Source organism: Aedes albopictus, chromosome 2 (genome assembly GCF_035046485.1).
Source record: "Aedes albopictus strain Foshan chromosome 2, AalbF5, whole genome shotgun sequence".
NCBI lineage: Eukaryota > Metazoa > Arthropoda > Insecta > Diptera > Culicidae > Aedes > Aedes albopictus.
In genome coordinates, this window is record NC_085137.1 from 417,835,759 (window position 1) to 417,852,533 (window position 16,775).

The following is a 16,775-nucleotide window of genomic DNA, read 5'->3' on the forward strand; positions in this document are numbered from 1 at the left end:
AACAAAAATATTCTTCCTTATAGTAAATATGGTATTAAGGTTTCGCGTTAAATTCTGTTGAACTACTGAGCATCGTAAGACGGTTTCCATAATAAGTCAGTGCTGTCATGGTTGAACCAGAGCTTATCACTGAAGGTTTTCAAATTTCAGCTCCGCTATACTGTACGCCTGCATGTTAATGACTTCAGTATTGTGCCCTATGTACATTCTTGCAATGTTTTTTTTTATCTGTACGACATTTCTGTATGTAGTGAAGACATAAAAAACACCATTGAATCTAATTTCTCTCAAGTGAATCTTTTTGTTAAAATGGCGGATAAGCTGCCTAGAGAAAGTCATGATGGAAAATCCTGGAAGAATCTCTTGAGATGTTTTTAAAGTTATTTTTAAATTCCTCAAGGAATTTCATAATAAAATTTCTGGAAGTTTTTTTTAAGAAACTCGTGGTAGTGTTCTTGGAGGAAATCCTGGAAGAATGTTTGTGAAGATACCTGGACAAATGCCCACAGGAGTTCATGAAGTAAATTCTGTATTTATTTTTGGAGTAATTTCTGGTATCACCGGAAGAAATCATGAAGGGATCTCCCTCTCGTGAAGGAATTTCTGGAGTAATCACTAATGAATGTGCTGGACATAAAAAAAAATGTGATTTCTTCTAAAATTGCTTTATGAATTTCTTCAAAAAATCCTTTAAGAATTCTTTCAAAAAATCTTGCAAAGCATATCTTATCCACTGGTTTTTCCAGAATTTGTTTTAGGGATGATTTAGGAAATTGCTCAAGGAAATCTTCTAGATATTCCTTTGAGAAGTTCTTCAGTAAATTATATGAGGTCCAAAATTTTCCAAAAAATTCTTTGAAAAATCTATCAAGAACTCCAACAGAAATGTTTTCAATGCTTTTTTCGAAAATTATCCAACAGTTCCTATAGAAACTCCTGTATAACTTTGGAATACTTTGTAAATGAATTCCTTATGGAATAGTTTCCACAGAAACCCCTGGAAGAGTTTTCGAAAGAAGCATTGGAAGAATTTTTGAAAGAATGGCTGAAGAAATTTCTGATGGTATTCTTGATGGACTTTTTAAAAAAAATCGTTGAACACTTTAGACCTTGGATAATTTTCTGATGAAATTCTTAGAGGAATATCTAAAAGGCTTCCTGGACAATTTCATAAAGAATCCCAATATAAATGTCTGAATAAACCACTGGAAAATTTTGTGAAAGTAAGATTTTATGAAAGAAGTGCAGGAATTATTCTGAATCATTATGTGCAAGATTTTAAAATCCAATTCCTGAAAGTTTTTCTCGAAAAAACCCGGAGAAATTTCCGAAAAAAAAACATGGAATATTTTCCGAATGGAATCACATGAGCATTTTCTAAAGGCATGAAGCGATTTCGGAAGAAATTCATCCTAACAACGAATGGGCAAGCATTGGGGTTATTTTTCAGTTATGTATGTTATTTGTTGAGAGACAACAGATCTTTTCAATACTTATTTATGCGGATAATTTTGAATTTACTCAAATTTGTTCCTGCCAAGGGCTGAAAGTATCTTTAATAAAGACAAATCAATCAATCAATCAATCAATTCTTTATTCTTAATGAATCCATGGAACGTTTTCTGAAACAATCCTTGGAGAAAACTCAGAAGGAAACCTTGAACTTTTTTGCCTTTTGTCTGAGGGATTTCTATGGAACATTGAGCAGAAATCGATGGAATTCAATTCAAATCAATTCGCTTTATCATCGGGACTTTCAGCCTTGGGCTGATTCATCTTTTAAGATTAGAAAGATTTTCTAGAAAAAAGCGTTTAATAAATTTTAGGAGGAAATTTTGAGTAAATATCTAGAGAAATTACTAAAAGAATCCATGGAAGAATTTTCAAAGGAACCCTTAGAGAGATATCTGAAAAAAATTTATATCTGAAGGGCGCTCTAAGGGATCTTCTTACAGTATTTCTATAATAGTTTAAAAAATAACATTTATATGTGCACGATTTTTATAAGAAATCTATAGAAAAAATTCTGAAAGAGCTGCTTATTGATTCCCTGGAGTATTTTCCTAATGAATTCCTGGAAGTCTTTCTGAAGGAAACTTTGGATGAATTTCTAAAGAAATGTTTGGATGATTTTTTTAAAAGAAATACGCGTAGAAACTTCTGAAGAGATTCAGAATTTTTGATTTTCCGAAGAACTCTCTGTAGATTTTTTAGAGGAATCTATGGAACATTCTGTAAGAAACACCGGAGGTTTTTCGGAAAGAATGGAGAATGGAGGAAATCTCCATAGAAAGATATCGAGGGGTATCATTGGAGATGTCACAGAAGGAATCTCTGGAAGAGTTTACACAGGAAACTTTGAAGAAATTAGAAAAAATATCTGGTGAAATACTCTATGGTATGTGCTTAAAAAATAAACAATACCTCAAGAAATTCAAGCAGCAATCTGTGAAAGATTCTCTAGAAGGAAGCCCTGAAGAAATAATTCGATCCATGGAAGATTTTACATTGAACTCATTTGAGAAAGGTGAAAGTCTTGGACTAATTTCTGAAATAATCTGTGGGAAGCTTCCTGAAAACCACTCTGAATGAATGTTTGAAGAACTGCACCGATGGTTTAACCTTTCGAAAAATTTCTGAAGGATAAAGGATTGTTTCAAGCATTGCATGTTGAGCTTCCTGTAATATGTATTCAGTAACGAGAAATTACAGGAAGAATTTGTAGTGAAATTTCTGAAGCAACCCTTTGAGAAAATATTCCAAATAAATGTTTATAAGATGTTTTTAAAAAGCCATGGAAAAAATCCTGAGGGAATTTCTGGAGAACTCCTTGTAAAAAAATCCATAGCCCTTGAATCTTTTTTTTTTAATTTCATGAAGAATATTTTAAGAAATCCATAAAGGATTTTCTCACCCTTGGGAGAAATTTCTGAAGAAATATTTGGAAAATTTAGAAAAAAATTGAGATTTTTCTCATAGTTGGGTGAACGGATGAAAAATATCTAAATTTATAGTTATTATCCACACTTATAAGAGCGCAAAGCATTGGGAAAAAAAAACTAGTAGGAAATATTTTATGTCTGTTCAGATGATCGGTGACGAAGTATGTGTCAGTCGAGCTTTAATATCTACATTTCACTCGCGATTGTTATTGGTAGGCCATGAGAACGCGGAGATTAACATCTTAAAACCGAAACAGAGATAAACTTATTTAAAACGGACCCGGTTAGTGTGGTGTATCGAATCTAATTTGACTCTCTATTCCATAGCATCGTAACTTGTTCTACCGGACTATCGATACGGAGCCATGTGTTCGAATCCCACCAAAACAAGTGGTATTTTATCCAAAACTTATTTCTTAGTTTATCCATTTTGCCTTCAAATGTTACAACTTTTTACATTTATTTCAGATATACTGGCCGACTGGCAAAGCCCGGAAAAGGACAATAGAGATTCTCTCAGTTTTTTTTTTATCATTTTCCCAAAATTTTGAGACTTTTGCAGGAGTTTCTGGAATGATTTCAGAAAGGATTCCTTCAAAGCTATTCTTTGGAATGCATTATTGTCCATGTATATCCTTGACAATTTCTCCAGAGACTGTTTACGGAATTTTTCCAGGATTTATCTGTAGAGTTTTCTTTAGGAGTTTTTTTTAAGAAATTTTCGAAGGATTCATGTTGATACATACTAGCACAGGTTTATTTTCAGAAATTTCTTCAAAAATTCCTCCTGGAGTTGAAGGATTATTGCTACAGAAGTTTGTGCATGTATTCCTTCATATGATTTTTTTTTTCAAATGTTTCTGAAGCAATTCCATTTGGAATTTTATCAGAGTTCACTCCGGGAGTTTTTTTAGATTTCTCCAGAAATTCTTCTGGAAATTTCTTTAGGGGTTTCTCCAGGAAATTCTCCATAGCTTTCTGCAAAAGATGCAAATCTAGGAGAACTTTTTTCACAATGATGCAGATATTCTTTCAAAAAATCTTCAAAGGATTTCTTTCAGAAATTTAGAAATTTTTCGAAAATACTTTCAATTATTATTGTTGGAACTTTCCCAGAGATTCCTTCAAGTATTACTCCATTTATTCGTAGATTCTCTATGGTATTTATTAAGAAAATCCTCTGCATAATTCTTAACAGGTTCTTCTGAAGTTTCTCCAGGCGTATCGCCATAAGTATTTTTCAGAGATTGCTACGATTTACTCAGACCTTTCTTCAGGGACATTCTCAGAATTTATTCCAATAATGATTTTTAAAGTAATTCTTACATCAATACCTGTAGAGGAATCTCCAATTAGTCTATTACTTATTTTTTTTCAAAGATACGACCAATCCATTTTTTTATTTTATTCAGAAAAAAACTTGAAGAACCTGTGTGGTTTTTTTAAGTTTCTGGAGAATTTCAGAAATTGCAAAAGAAATTGTTCTAAGAATTCTTCCAGAGGCATTTCCAGATTTTTTTTCGAAAATTCTCCAGAGAATCCAGAAATCCGGAAATATTTAGGGGTTTCTTAAAAAAACATCCACCAGAACCTTGTCTGCAATTTGAGCAGGATGTTTCGCAAATTTGTGCAGGTATTTTTAAGAGATTCCATCAGAAATCTCTCCAGGAATCCCTCCAGAAATTTCCTAAGCATTTTTTTTCTTTGAATATTTTGCAGAGTCCCCTCCATCAGTTTTTTTTTGAAATTAGGAAGTTTCTTCAGGTATTCTTCCAGGCATTCATCCAGAAGTTTCTGCAAACATTGCTCCAGGTTTGTTTGTTCAGGAATCCATCTTGAATATTGGGAGTTTTTTAAGGTACACCATTGGACAATCCTCCAGGGATTTCTTAAAGAATTCTTTCAGGGATCCCTACATTCATTCGTTCATTTATGTTTTGTGTAATTTCTGGAAAAACTTTTGAACACCAGAAAAAATCCTTGGAAGAACTTTTGTAGACATTCTTTGCTAAACTTTGCTAAAGTTCTCCTGAATGAAACTGTAGAGAAATATCTAAAGAAATTTCGAATTCTTTAAGAAATCTCAGGAGGAATTTCTGAATAACTTCACCCTTCAATTTATAGACAAGTTTATTCATGTTTTTGTTTTGAAATTCCAGGAAAAAATCTCTATTATCATTCCTGGAGGATTCCAATATCCTGGAGCAATTTATAGACGTATTCTTGGAGGAATTCCTATATGGAATATTTGCAAAAAAAACGCCTAGATAAGCTTCTTTAAGGATCACCAGAAACAAAAATTGAGATATTTATAACGGAATTCCTGTAGAAATTCCTAGGAAATATTTATGAATGAATTTATCAAATAGTACGTGGAGGAAATCTTGTATCTTAAAAAAAAATTCTGGGTAAATCGATGGAAGCTTTTCTATAGGAAATCTTGGCGAAACGTTGGCAAAGAATCCTCTGAAAGAATTTCTAAAGCAATCCTTGGAAAATGGCCTAAAAGAACTTTCAGAAAAAATCCATAGAAGATTTTCCTAAGCAATTTCTGTAGATTTATCCGATGAAATCCATAAAGTTATTGCGGAAGGAACACAGTGAAGGTTTTATTAAGAAGTTTTCAAATTTATTTTTGGGATAATGTCTAGAAAGCTTTGATGAAATTATGTGTATTCTAAAGAAACCCTGGAAGAATTTCTGTAGGCATTCTACGGGAAATCTTGCAAAAGCAATCATGGCAGAATTTCTCAAAAACTCCCAGGAAGATTTTCAGAAAGTAATGCGGAAGGAATTTCTGAAGAAATGCTTTGAGGATTTTTTACAGCAATCCATGGAAGAATTCCAATCAATTCTTCGATAAATTTCTGAATTAATCTCTAGAAAAATTTCTGAAGGAATCACTAAAGGATTTCAGAAAAAAGTCATTGAGAAATTTCTTAAGCAATCTATGTACTACATTCGAAAATATCTTTTTTGAGAAATTTCAGAGGAATAGCTAGTGAAACATCTGAATCAATCCACGTAAGAATCTGATCAGTTTCTTTGCCAACCATTTTAGTAATTTCTTAAGTATTTTTTCATTATTTCAAAAATTCGTTCAATCCCTTCAATAACTGCTCTGCCATATCCTTTGGAAAATCTTTCGGCAACTTTTTCGGTAATTCCTTCTGCATTTTTTTTTCAAGATTTTCTTCGGTGAATATTTTGAGATCATCCATTCAAATTCTTCTCGCCATTTTTTATCGAGGAATCTTTTAACAATTCTCTTTTATCTCTTCTTTAATACCTTTGAGAATTATTAAGCTAATTTCTTCGATATTTTTCAGATATTTCTGTAGCAGTTTCTTCCAGAATGACTCCAGCAACTTCTATGTAACTTGATTCGATAGTTCCTTAAAGATTTTCATCAGCAAGTCTTTTATAAATTTCTCAGGCATATTTTTGGAGACTTCTCCGGTTATTTCTTCGGCAATTCCTTCAACAAATCTTTTAGAGATTTCCTTCGAGAATTCGTTTGAAAAAAATATTCGGAAATTTTTTCAGAAATTCCTTCAGAAACTCCTTCACAAATTTGTCTGTCTTCTGGTCGTAGTAAAATCGTTCGGAAATTTCTTGAGAAATTCTTCAAACATGTCTGCGATTTCGTCTAAACTCCTTCGGCATATTCTTTTTTTTAGAATATGGTGATTAGATTTGACGTGTCTTAGGCAATTTCTATATAAAAATTTCCGACAGTTCCTTTAGAAATTTCTCAAAAATTTTAAAAATTAATTTTCGATTTTTTCTACTTTGGAAATTTCTTTGTAAATTGAGTCGGCAATCCTATTTTTTTGGCTTTTTTTACGTAATTTGTTAATTCCTCCAGCAAGTTCAATTGGGAAATGGCTACAGAAATACACAAGAAGATTGTCGAAAGAATTCGCAGGGAACATACAAAACGAATGTTCTGAAAAAAATCCAAATAATTGACCTATGGAATGTCTAGAGGAATTTCGATCAAAGCTACCCATGAAATTTTGGCAGAAACATTGATAGGAGTTCCTGAAGAATTTGCTTAGCCAAATGGATTTTTGGAAAAAAAAAAATGCGCTGACAACAAAATAATTCTCAAATTATGTCCGAAAAAAAAAAACTCGATGAAATAGTCAAAGGAATTCCAAAAGAAATACTGGCATGATTTAAAAAATATGCCCTAAAGCTTTCTAAAAATATGCCGAAGTATTTTAAAATATAATACAGAAAGAATCTCAATAAAACAGCTAAACAATTTTATTTTATTAACAAAAGGAACTGCCTAAGGAATTTCAGAGGAATTGCCGTTAAGAGTGCAAAACCGATTTCCAAATTTCTGAACAAATTCTAATGGAACTACCGTAGAATTTCTCAAAAAAAAAACTATCCGAAGGAAATGAAATGTCTAAACCAATAGCCAAAGGAATTACATTAAGGATACGGGTTATGCCAGAATAGATCTTAAAACTAGAACAAACCCAGACAGCAATAAAAAAGCAAAAAAATTATAGCTACGCCAATGAGTGCCAAAATATATGTACCTTAGTGGATTCTATTTAAATGAAAGTTCCAATACCAGTGTATTTCTGCATGAAAAAAATAATTGTTAGTTCAAGAACCATGGCTACTAAAAACCAAGTAATCCTGTGCATCTCAATAGTTATCATACACTATCACTAGGACCAACAAGATGGCGACCGTGGCGAATCAGTAAATCAATCCATACGGTTCGGAAATCCAATCCGCTGATTATTTACAAGAAGTTCTACACGGAGACATTGCTGTAACTTCAAACAGTCATCCACCACCCACCCGGTGTTTACGGAAGTCGATTCGGTGCTGTTGCTCTGCCTGTACATGAAAGCAGCTAACTCAATAAATTTATCGCCTTCGAAAAGTTACACCCGGCAAGAACGAACTTCGTCCAATGCTGCATGGGAGGTTTGAGTTGGACGACCTACGCGCCAATTGCCCTGCCTCGCCGGCCGGTGACGAACGACAACGTAAATCGAGTGCGGACTTCGGTGGTAGCTTAACCACAGAACCGACAATGGGGGAAATGAGATGTAGGTGGTGTTCAATCCCTCCCTATACCCTTGAAAGCCGAAGTTTATTGGGTGGTGTCTGTTCCGGAAATAACGGTACAGTGGATTGTGGGTTAACCTGATTATCTGTTTGTAGAGGGTTCGATGGTTTGATTTGTCGATTTGGATGGATGAAGTTTTGGGGTGCTTTATGACTAGGTGTCACAGTTGTTGGATGAAAGAAATATGGAAAGTCAACAAGGGAATAGGGAAGTTCATATGCCATAGTGTAGACTCAAGCATGGTTTTCTCTTAATAAAGACTTTGTTGCAAAGAGCTCACATAGTTTTCTAATTTAACCCTTCAATGTGAAGCAAAAACAAAATTAGTTGCTTCATCCTGGTGTTACACCATTCATCTAACTAAGTTATTCACCGATGGCTGTCTGCTGATTTCCAGTTTTGCACTTCTTTAAAGTTCAAAAGGACACAATATTTAAAACACATTTTTGCTTAAATTGGCTTTACCTCGCGGACTCCTTCAATTATACCGAATATGTAGATTCATACAAATTTAATTAGTTGGCACGCATTGCATACATTCCAACTGAAAACGGACAACTATTTCCCAACCATTCTGTGTATTCAGCCAGCAACTTCCTACAGCAGCCATGACCAGCACGTACAGCGAACATTTATTCCCATCATCCTTGATGGCGCATGGAAAGGGTAAACTGTTAAAAGCACGCCAAATTAAACAATTCGCCACCATTTTGACTTTGTGTTTCCCGGTTTATTTTACGAGCAATATCCTCATAAGCCAGCCGGGGGGACCGGGCAGGCGAGAGACCCCTGGATCGTGGTCATACAGACGGAGAGTAAACTTTACGAAACTGATGGTTCCGCTCCTGGCTGCCTGCAGCAGCATTGACGGCTGTGCAAATCAATATTGATTATGAAAAATTTATTGAATTTCAATCAATTTTCATCAATTTTCCTCCATTGCTGACGGGGCGGGCGGTTAGCTGCTGTCCGGAACATACATACATACTATATGAGTCGCAAAGCGTCATCCGTCACACAAAGAGGTCGCAGTGCGAAATTTATGAACCTCCCCCAGTGATATGCTCTTTTTTCTCGTTTTCAGTCTCTGTGTTGTACGTACGGAGAGGGTAACATAATTTTACGCCTTTTTCTCGATTATTGATACTGGGTCAAACTGGAACTCACTAAATCCGTGAAGGCGGAAAGTTCAGAAAAAAATACGGGCTCTGTAGTCTAGATGTTATCGATTCTGGTTCCTATTCAATCCTAGTTCAATCCCTGGCTCGTTGCTTTTCTACTACTTTGAGTCTTTCCCTCTCTATTTTTCCTCTCTTCTCTACACATACAACGCATTGCCTACAAATCAGCAACACGCGAACTATGCCGCATCATCTTCCCAAGCAACACACATGTTATAATATAGTTACGACAGCGCAGGTTTTGGTTGTATAGAAGTTTATTTTACGTAATTCTAACATTGTGTTGAAATAACGTAAAATAAACTTCTAAACAACCAAAACTTGCGCTGTCGTAACTTTTATATAACATGTGTGTTACTTGGGTTCACAGCAGTTAGAGGGAAGTAGTCATGGAATCTTCGGCGGAGAAACAGGTGTGATACCAGTAACACCAAGAAGAATAAGTAGTAGTGAAAGAAATAGAAATATTTCTTTTTTTTTGTAAAACGAGAGCTTTAAAATTAAAATAAGTAAATAAAAAGATGAAAAGACTGTTAGATCCATTTGATCTTATGTGACCAGTTATCGTTGTTGCCAAATCACTTGTACAAAGACTGTTGAAATTCGATGACGATGACCCACTGAACGACGGAATTAAATACACACTAAGACCGCTCAGTACCTAGAATGTGTAAGACCTACTCATAAGTGTATAATTTCCAGACCACACCAAAAATGTGTAACAGCTACACATTCCCCAAGCAACACACATGTTATAATAGAGTTACGACAGCGCAAGTTTTGGTTGTATAGAAGTTTATTTTACGTAATTCTAACATTGTGTTGAAATAACGTAAAATAAACTTCTATACAACCAAAACTTGCGCTGTCGTAACTCTATTATAACATGTGTGTTACTTGGGTCACATAAACAGCTCCTACTGTCTTCTAGATGCGAAATGTCGATATTTTTTGTTTACCAAGGTCGCTAGTAAACCTAGCTTAAGCTATGTTCACTTAGAATCCGGAATCATGTCACATTTTCTAGTGGCGCTCTCAATGAACATAATCATCATTATTTTGCAGCACTCTGATCATACACTAATCCTCTTTAAATGGTGAAAATTTCATCGATTTTCTTGCAACGAGTGAAAAGTTATTTCAGATTGAAGACAAGAGGAGGAAAAAAATCTTGCACAAACACGTTGAAAATTTAGCGTGGTCAGGTACGACAGTCGCAAAAAATGTTAATATCGTCAAAACCATTATGTGTTATGTGCACAGATGTTGTTAACCATGGCATAAGGAAGTATCCTCGGAAGAAAAAAGCTTGGGTTCATTGATAAATCTGCTTTGAATTTGAAGATTTGGCAAGAAGTTCGAACTCTGGGCATGGTTTTTTCGCAACAAGATGATGGGAACCAATTCATACAAGGATGACAGCCTCAAGAATCGCGTGCTGCTTTTCAAAAACGCACACAAGGGATATGTAGAGGTTTTAGCTATTTTAATGAGCTGCCATGACAGCCGGAGACGTTCAGTGGTATCGTCACAGATGGGTAGTGTTTATCAACGAAAAAAAACACTCAAATTTCGCGTTTTCTCAATTCACTGAATTGTCCCTCGTTTCGCAATAAAAAAAAAAGTTTGGCAATTTTTCTTCGGAATCCTAGTCAGACTAGTCAAGGCACTCAGGACACTGCATAGATGACCTGATTGTTGAACAAACGTGCGGAACGGGTTGTTGCTAAAATTTACCACCGTTGTGCAGATTTTTAGAGAGGTCAACACTGAAAAAGTGAGAAAATGTGTGAAAAATAAAAATAAATAATTTCAATGATATTTTTCCATGAAAGTACAATAAATAACCTTTGTTTTGAGGGCTTCACCTTTTATGTTTGTTATTCCATCCCTAAGATATACGTGATTTTGTCATTCCGGATTCTAAATGAACATAGCTTTAGATTGTCGTTCATTTTTTTTTGTTTTTCACGATTTTGTGGACGCAGGAGCTGATTTTGTGAATGTGTAACGGTTACACATTTTTGGTGTAGTTTGGAAATTATGCATTTTAGTGCTGAGCGGTCTTAGCGTGTACTTTTTGCTATGTGTCTGGTAAAACCATGTAAGAATACAAATCAACCTATGATGAGCATTACTGTATCGCAATATACGACATTCTATTTATTGTTTTATTGCGATGAATACAACTAATCTACATAAGCGTGTGAACGATTTACAAATTGTCAAGCAAATTCGCATTGTTACTCACTGTGATGCGGTTATACGATTTTACTTGTCATGTTTCTTATTACGCTTAATTTAAACGCATTGTTGTTTGAATAGAATCGCATATATGTAGATATAAACTCGCTGAAACGCGGAAATCACCCTCCCTAGAGTTTAACTCCAGTTAGTCTGCACATCACAGGTAAATCAAGCGCATTTCAACAGACATTGAGGTACAAGTTAGGATGTGATTAGAATTATTCACCCTTTTTCATGGGCCATGTATGGTTTTAAGCGTAAGACGTAGCATTATATCGCAATAGTGAACACCATACATCGCATAAGATAACAATTAAGTTCATATAGCGTTATTCTTGACCCGCCAATACCCGTATATCGCCTGCACTTTTATACACCTAAGACACTCTTGCTGTATATAATGCGATGTTACTTTACCGTATGCGTGAAAGTACGTGGAACACGGGCATAAACTTTATTATACGTGCAAATTGTTTGGCTTCGTGGTCGAGCGGCTAATGTCACCAAGCATTTAGTCACATCGTGCTGAGGAGCGTGGGTACAACTGCCAGGAAAAGTTTTCGGCTGTGCCACTGGGCGTTGCATCCTAGTCCGTTTTCTAGTGTCGTGCTTCCTTCAAAAAGAGCGAATAGCTCACACTCACAAACGTGTCCATGTAAAAAAATGGTTGTCTGGGTGGTCTTATTATACGCCGATTTACGTTCACTGTTAACGTTTTTTTTTTTAATGATCTTTATTAGTATCTAACACACTATCATCCTAATTTGGTAAAATAAATTTAAGTTATTATCAATACTAATTAATAACATATTACATTTCATTTGCTGTAGCAGTTAAGATTTTTTGCAGGCTTTATTTTTCACCTGCGTGTCAGAAATACATTTTTTAACTTATCCTAACCCTGACCTAACTTAAACTAATTATACAAAGAACTAATCGTAGCAATAGAAGACTGCAACGATTTTTGACGAAAGTTTGCAATGATTTTAGTTGACATCTGTTCCAATGTTTCAATATTAGAAATTTGATGCAACTCATTAGTGCTATATCAGGGAGGCAACTTCAGAATCACTTTCAAAATTTTATTTTGAATCCTCTGAAGTTCCTTCTTTCTGGTATTGCAACAGCTTGACCATATTGGGACAGCGTACAACATGGCCGGTCTGAAAATTTGTTTATAAATCAAAAATTTGTTTTTGCGACAAAGTTTTGATTTTCTATTAATAAGTGGGTATAAACACTTAATGTATTTATTGCACTTAGTTTGAATACTTTCTATGTGGTTTTTAAAAGTTAACTTTTTATCTAGTAAGAGCCCTAGATACTTAACTTCTTCCGACCAATTTATTGGAGTTCCCCTCATAGTGACAACATGTCTACTTGAGGGTTTCAAATAAAGTGCTCTTGGCTTATGTGGGAATATGATAAGTTGAGTTTTGGAAGCATTTGGAGAAATCTTCCATTTTTGCAAATAAGAAGAAAAAATGTCTAAAATTTTTTTGCAATTTACTACAAATGACACGCAAACTTCACCCCTTGGCTGAGATACCTGTGTCATCTGCAAATAACGATTTTTGACATCCCTGTGGCAAATCAGGTAAGTCGGAGGTAAAAATATTGTATAAGATTGGTCCCAGTATGCTGCCTTGTGGAACACCAGCTCTTACAGGTAATCTATCTGACTTGGAATTTTGATAGTTTACCTGAAGTGTTCGATCTGATAAATAGTTTTGAATAATTTTAATAATATATAGTGGAAAATTAAATTTCTTCAATTTTACGATCAAGCCTTCGTGCCAAACACTATTGAATGCTTTTTCTATGTCAAGAAGTGCTACGCCAGTGGAGTAACCTTTAGATTTATTGGAACGAATGAAATTCGTTATCCGTAAAAGTTGATGAGTAGTCGAATGTCCATAACGGAATCCGAACTGCTCATTGACAAAAATAGAATTTTCATCAATATGAATCATCATTCTATTTAAAATAAGCTTTTCAAAAAGTTTACTGATAGATGACAGTAAGCTAATTGGACGATAACTAGAAGCTTCGGCAGGATTTTTGTCAGGCTTCAAAATTGGAACAACTTTGGCATTTTTCCATTTTTCAGGAAAATATGCTAATTGAAAACATTTGTTAAATATACTAACCAAAAATGATAAGCAACTTTCTGGAAGTTTTTTGATGAGAATATAGAAAATTCCGTCATCACCCGGAGCTTTCATATTCTTCTTTATAATAGATCTCACTTCGTCCAAATCAGTACGCAATGAATTGTCGAAAATGTTCTCATGATTGAGAATGTTTTCGAATTCGCGGGCAACCTGATGTTCTATTGGACTAGTGAGACCTATACTGAAATTATGCGCACTTTCAAACTGTTTGGCAAGTTTTTGTGCTTTTTCAGAATTAGTTAATAATATTTTGTTATCCTCTTTCAGCGCAGGAATAGGCTTCTGAGGCTTTTTCAAAATTTTTGTCAATTTCCAAAACGGCTTAGAGCCGGGGTCCATTGTTAACGTTCAGAATTTTAATTGACGATCACTTCAATCATTGCTCAATATCATGAATATTACACCACAAAAAACTATATTATTGCTGGCAACACTGATCATGCAGTTTTGAATGAAGCACAATATCTCAGAAATGATGTGGTATAAGTAACTCGAATATTCGACTATGTTTCAGTACACCTAGGGTATAGTACATTATTCCACATTGCTACACAAAAATTCAATTATTTCATTTCATTTCATTTCATTTCATTTATTTCCCAATAAACCTAAGACAAAAATCTTTTGTGTTTTAGATTTTTTGCGGGAATTATTGCTGAATTACTTTAAAGAAGAAGACACTTTTCTATCTGCTTCTAGTTTACCATACATAATGAGTCAAATTTGGCTACTTGGGTAGTATTGCCAATTAACAAAACAATTTTGTCTCATCTTGTAAATGTTCAGCAGTTCCTGCCTATAATTCTCCATGGAATTCTGCTATCATCTTGTAATTCCTTCAGTAAATTCTGTAGGAATTCGTCCCATAATTTCTCCTGGATTTCCTCGCGGTATTCTACTCAGGATTACTCATTAGATCCATTCAAGTATATTGTTCGAATGATTCCTCCAGGAGTTCGTCCAGGGATTCTTTCAGGAGTTCCTCCAGAATTCTTACTCCCTGGATTCCTGCATTGATTTCTACAGGAATTTCTTTCGAAAATGTCTGCTGGGATTCCATCACGGATTCCTCCCTAGATTTCTTCATTACCTCACAGTTTTTTTTTTCTGAGATTTCCGCTTGTATTCTTTTCGAGATTTCTCCATTGGTCGTTCTTGGCTCTTTTTTAGAGATTTCTCTTGCGATTCCTTCAGGGTTTTATCAAGGATATCTGCAGTATTTTTTTTGTTAAATTTCGTTTGGAATTTATCCCGAGATTCTCTCCTAGATTCTGGAACGGATTATCCCCGAGATTGGTTCTTCCTAGGATTTTTTTGCCGGGATTCCCTTAAGTACTTCTCTTGCTTCCTCCAGGGATTTCTTGTGGGATTTCTGCATTGATTACTTCCAGGTTTTGTTTCTGTTCTTTCCACGATTTTTTTTATTCTTCCGGAATTTCTTCTCCCCTCCCGATTGTCCTTTGGGAATTTCTCTTGAGACTTCTTCAATTTGGGGACGAGTGACCTTCGGGTTAACAACAACAACAACAACAATAGAATAGAAAGAAGACTTCTCCAAGCATTCTTTTGGGCATTCCTCCCGATATTTCTTCAGAGATATGTCCCGTCATTCCATCAGTAACTCCTTCTGGGGTTCTTTAACAGGTTTCTTCCGAAATTCTTTCAGGGATTCTTTCACGGAATATTTACGATACTGCATTATAGATTCCTCCTGGATGCTTCCTGTCTTTTCTCCCGGGATTCCTTTGAATATTATCCCGGAAATGCTGCAGGGATTCAATCAGAAACTCCTACCGGGATTCCTTCATTGACTTCTCGCAGGTTTCCTCCTGGCATTTATTTAGCTATTCTTTGAAGGATTGTTTCTGTGACACATTAATGAATTTCTTCCACAAGTTTTTCATAGATTTGTTTTTAGTCTTTCCCCGGGACTTATTTATTGATTTCCCTAAGGATTCCTTTAGGAATTTCCAACATTTCTTCTACCATTATTTCAGGTACTCATCCCAGAATTTATTGAGGGATTCCTTCCAGATTCGGATTCGGAATTTCTTTTCTTCATCCCGAGTTCATTTTAATTTTTTTTCAGTATTCCTTTGAGAATACTCCTAGCTTACCTTTAATTGTTACGACAGGGATTTCTCCTAGATTCCTTTAGAACTGGGATTCTTCAGAATCCTTCCGGAATTGCTTCAGGTATTCCTGTCAGGATTCGTTCGATATTGTTCGATAGTTTAATGAGAAGTTTATCAAGTATAGGAATAAATAATAAATTTTAATAAATAAATATTTTTAAATAAATTTAAAATGAAATAAATGTCAAAAATTGATAAGAAAAATTGGATCGTCATTTATGGACTCTCTCTCTTATGAAAAGATCCTGGACAAATTGGGAATTGACCCCATACACTCTCATCATGGTCTTACTGAAAGAAAATGTATTCTTTAGAGTATTTATTGGCTTTTCAGCCCGATTGTAAGATCAAAAACTCCTTATGGTCTTTTACCTTGATGTGAGAGCCCTTAAAATGTTTCTTATCTCACAGTCGGACTGGAAATCCAAGGAATGAGGTAGAAAACCACTTAGTCATATGCGCTAATTTTCGTCATATCAAACGGGAAATAGCCAATAACACAAGTTTACAAAATAAAATGAAAGTCGTGAACTTCAGTCAACGACCAAAATTTCTGAAGCACAATTTAGTGCTGATTTCGAAACCGACCTTCAAAAAAATTAAAGTAGAACAGTTTTTGAGTTTTAGCTCAATATCGAGTTTTACAACTTTTCAAAATATGTAATATGCAACGGACTGTACGCTGTTGGCGCAAATCTGATTTGCGCCAACAGCGTACAGTCCGTTGCAAAACTAGACAAACGAAAATTGTCATGTACCAACAACAAAACAACCAGACAGTTACAGTTAGACGAAACATAAGACCAAAAGCGAACAATTAGTTACCCCTGAAGATGACACAAAACCCCAGTGTCGAAACGTCGGGTAAACAATTAACTTCGTTTTCCGTATTGAAGACTGCGTAGCCGTTTAATTCCTGCAGAAAAAAACAACTTAAAAATTCTTTCTCAACGTTTATTTGACATATCATATGTAGGCGATTTACAGTAAAAATT

At 34.9% G+C, this 16,775-nt stretch overlaps 1 protein-coding gene across 2 annotated transcripts in view; it reads right to left on the minus strand.

Moving 5' to 3' along the window:
* Positions 1 to 16,775, minus strand: part of LOC134288495 (uncharacterized) — a 674,651-nt gene that overhangs the window by 390,639 nt on the left and 267,237 nt on the right. The window lies entirely within an intron of this gene.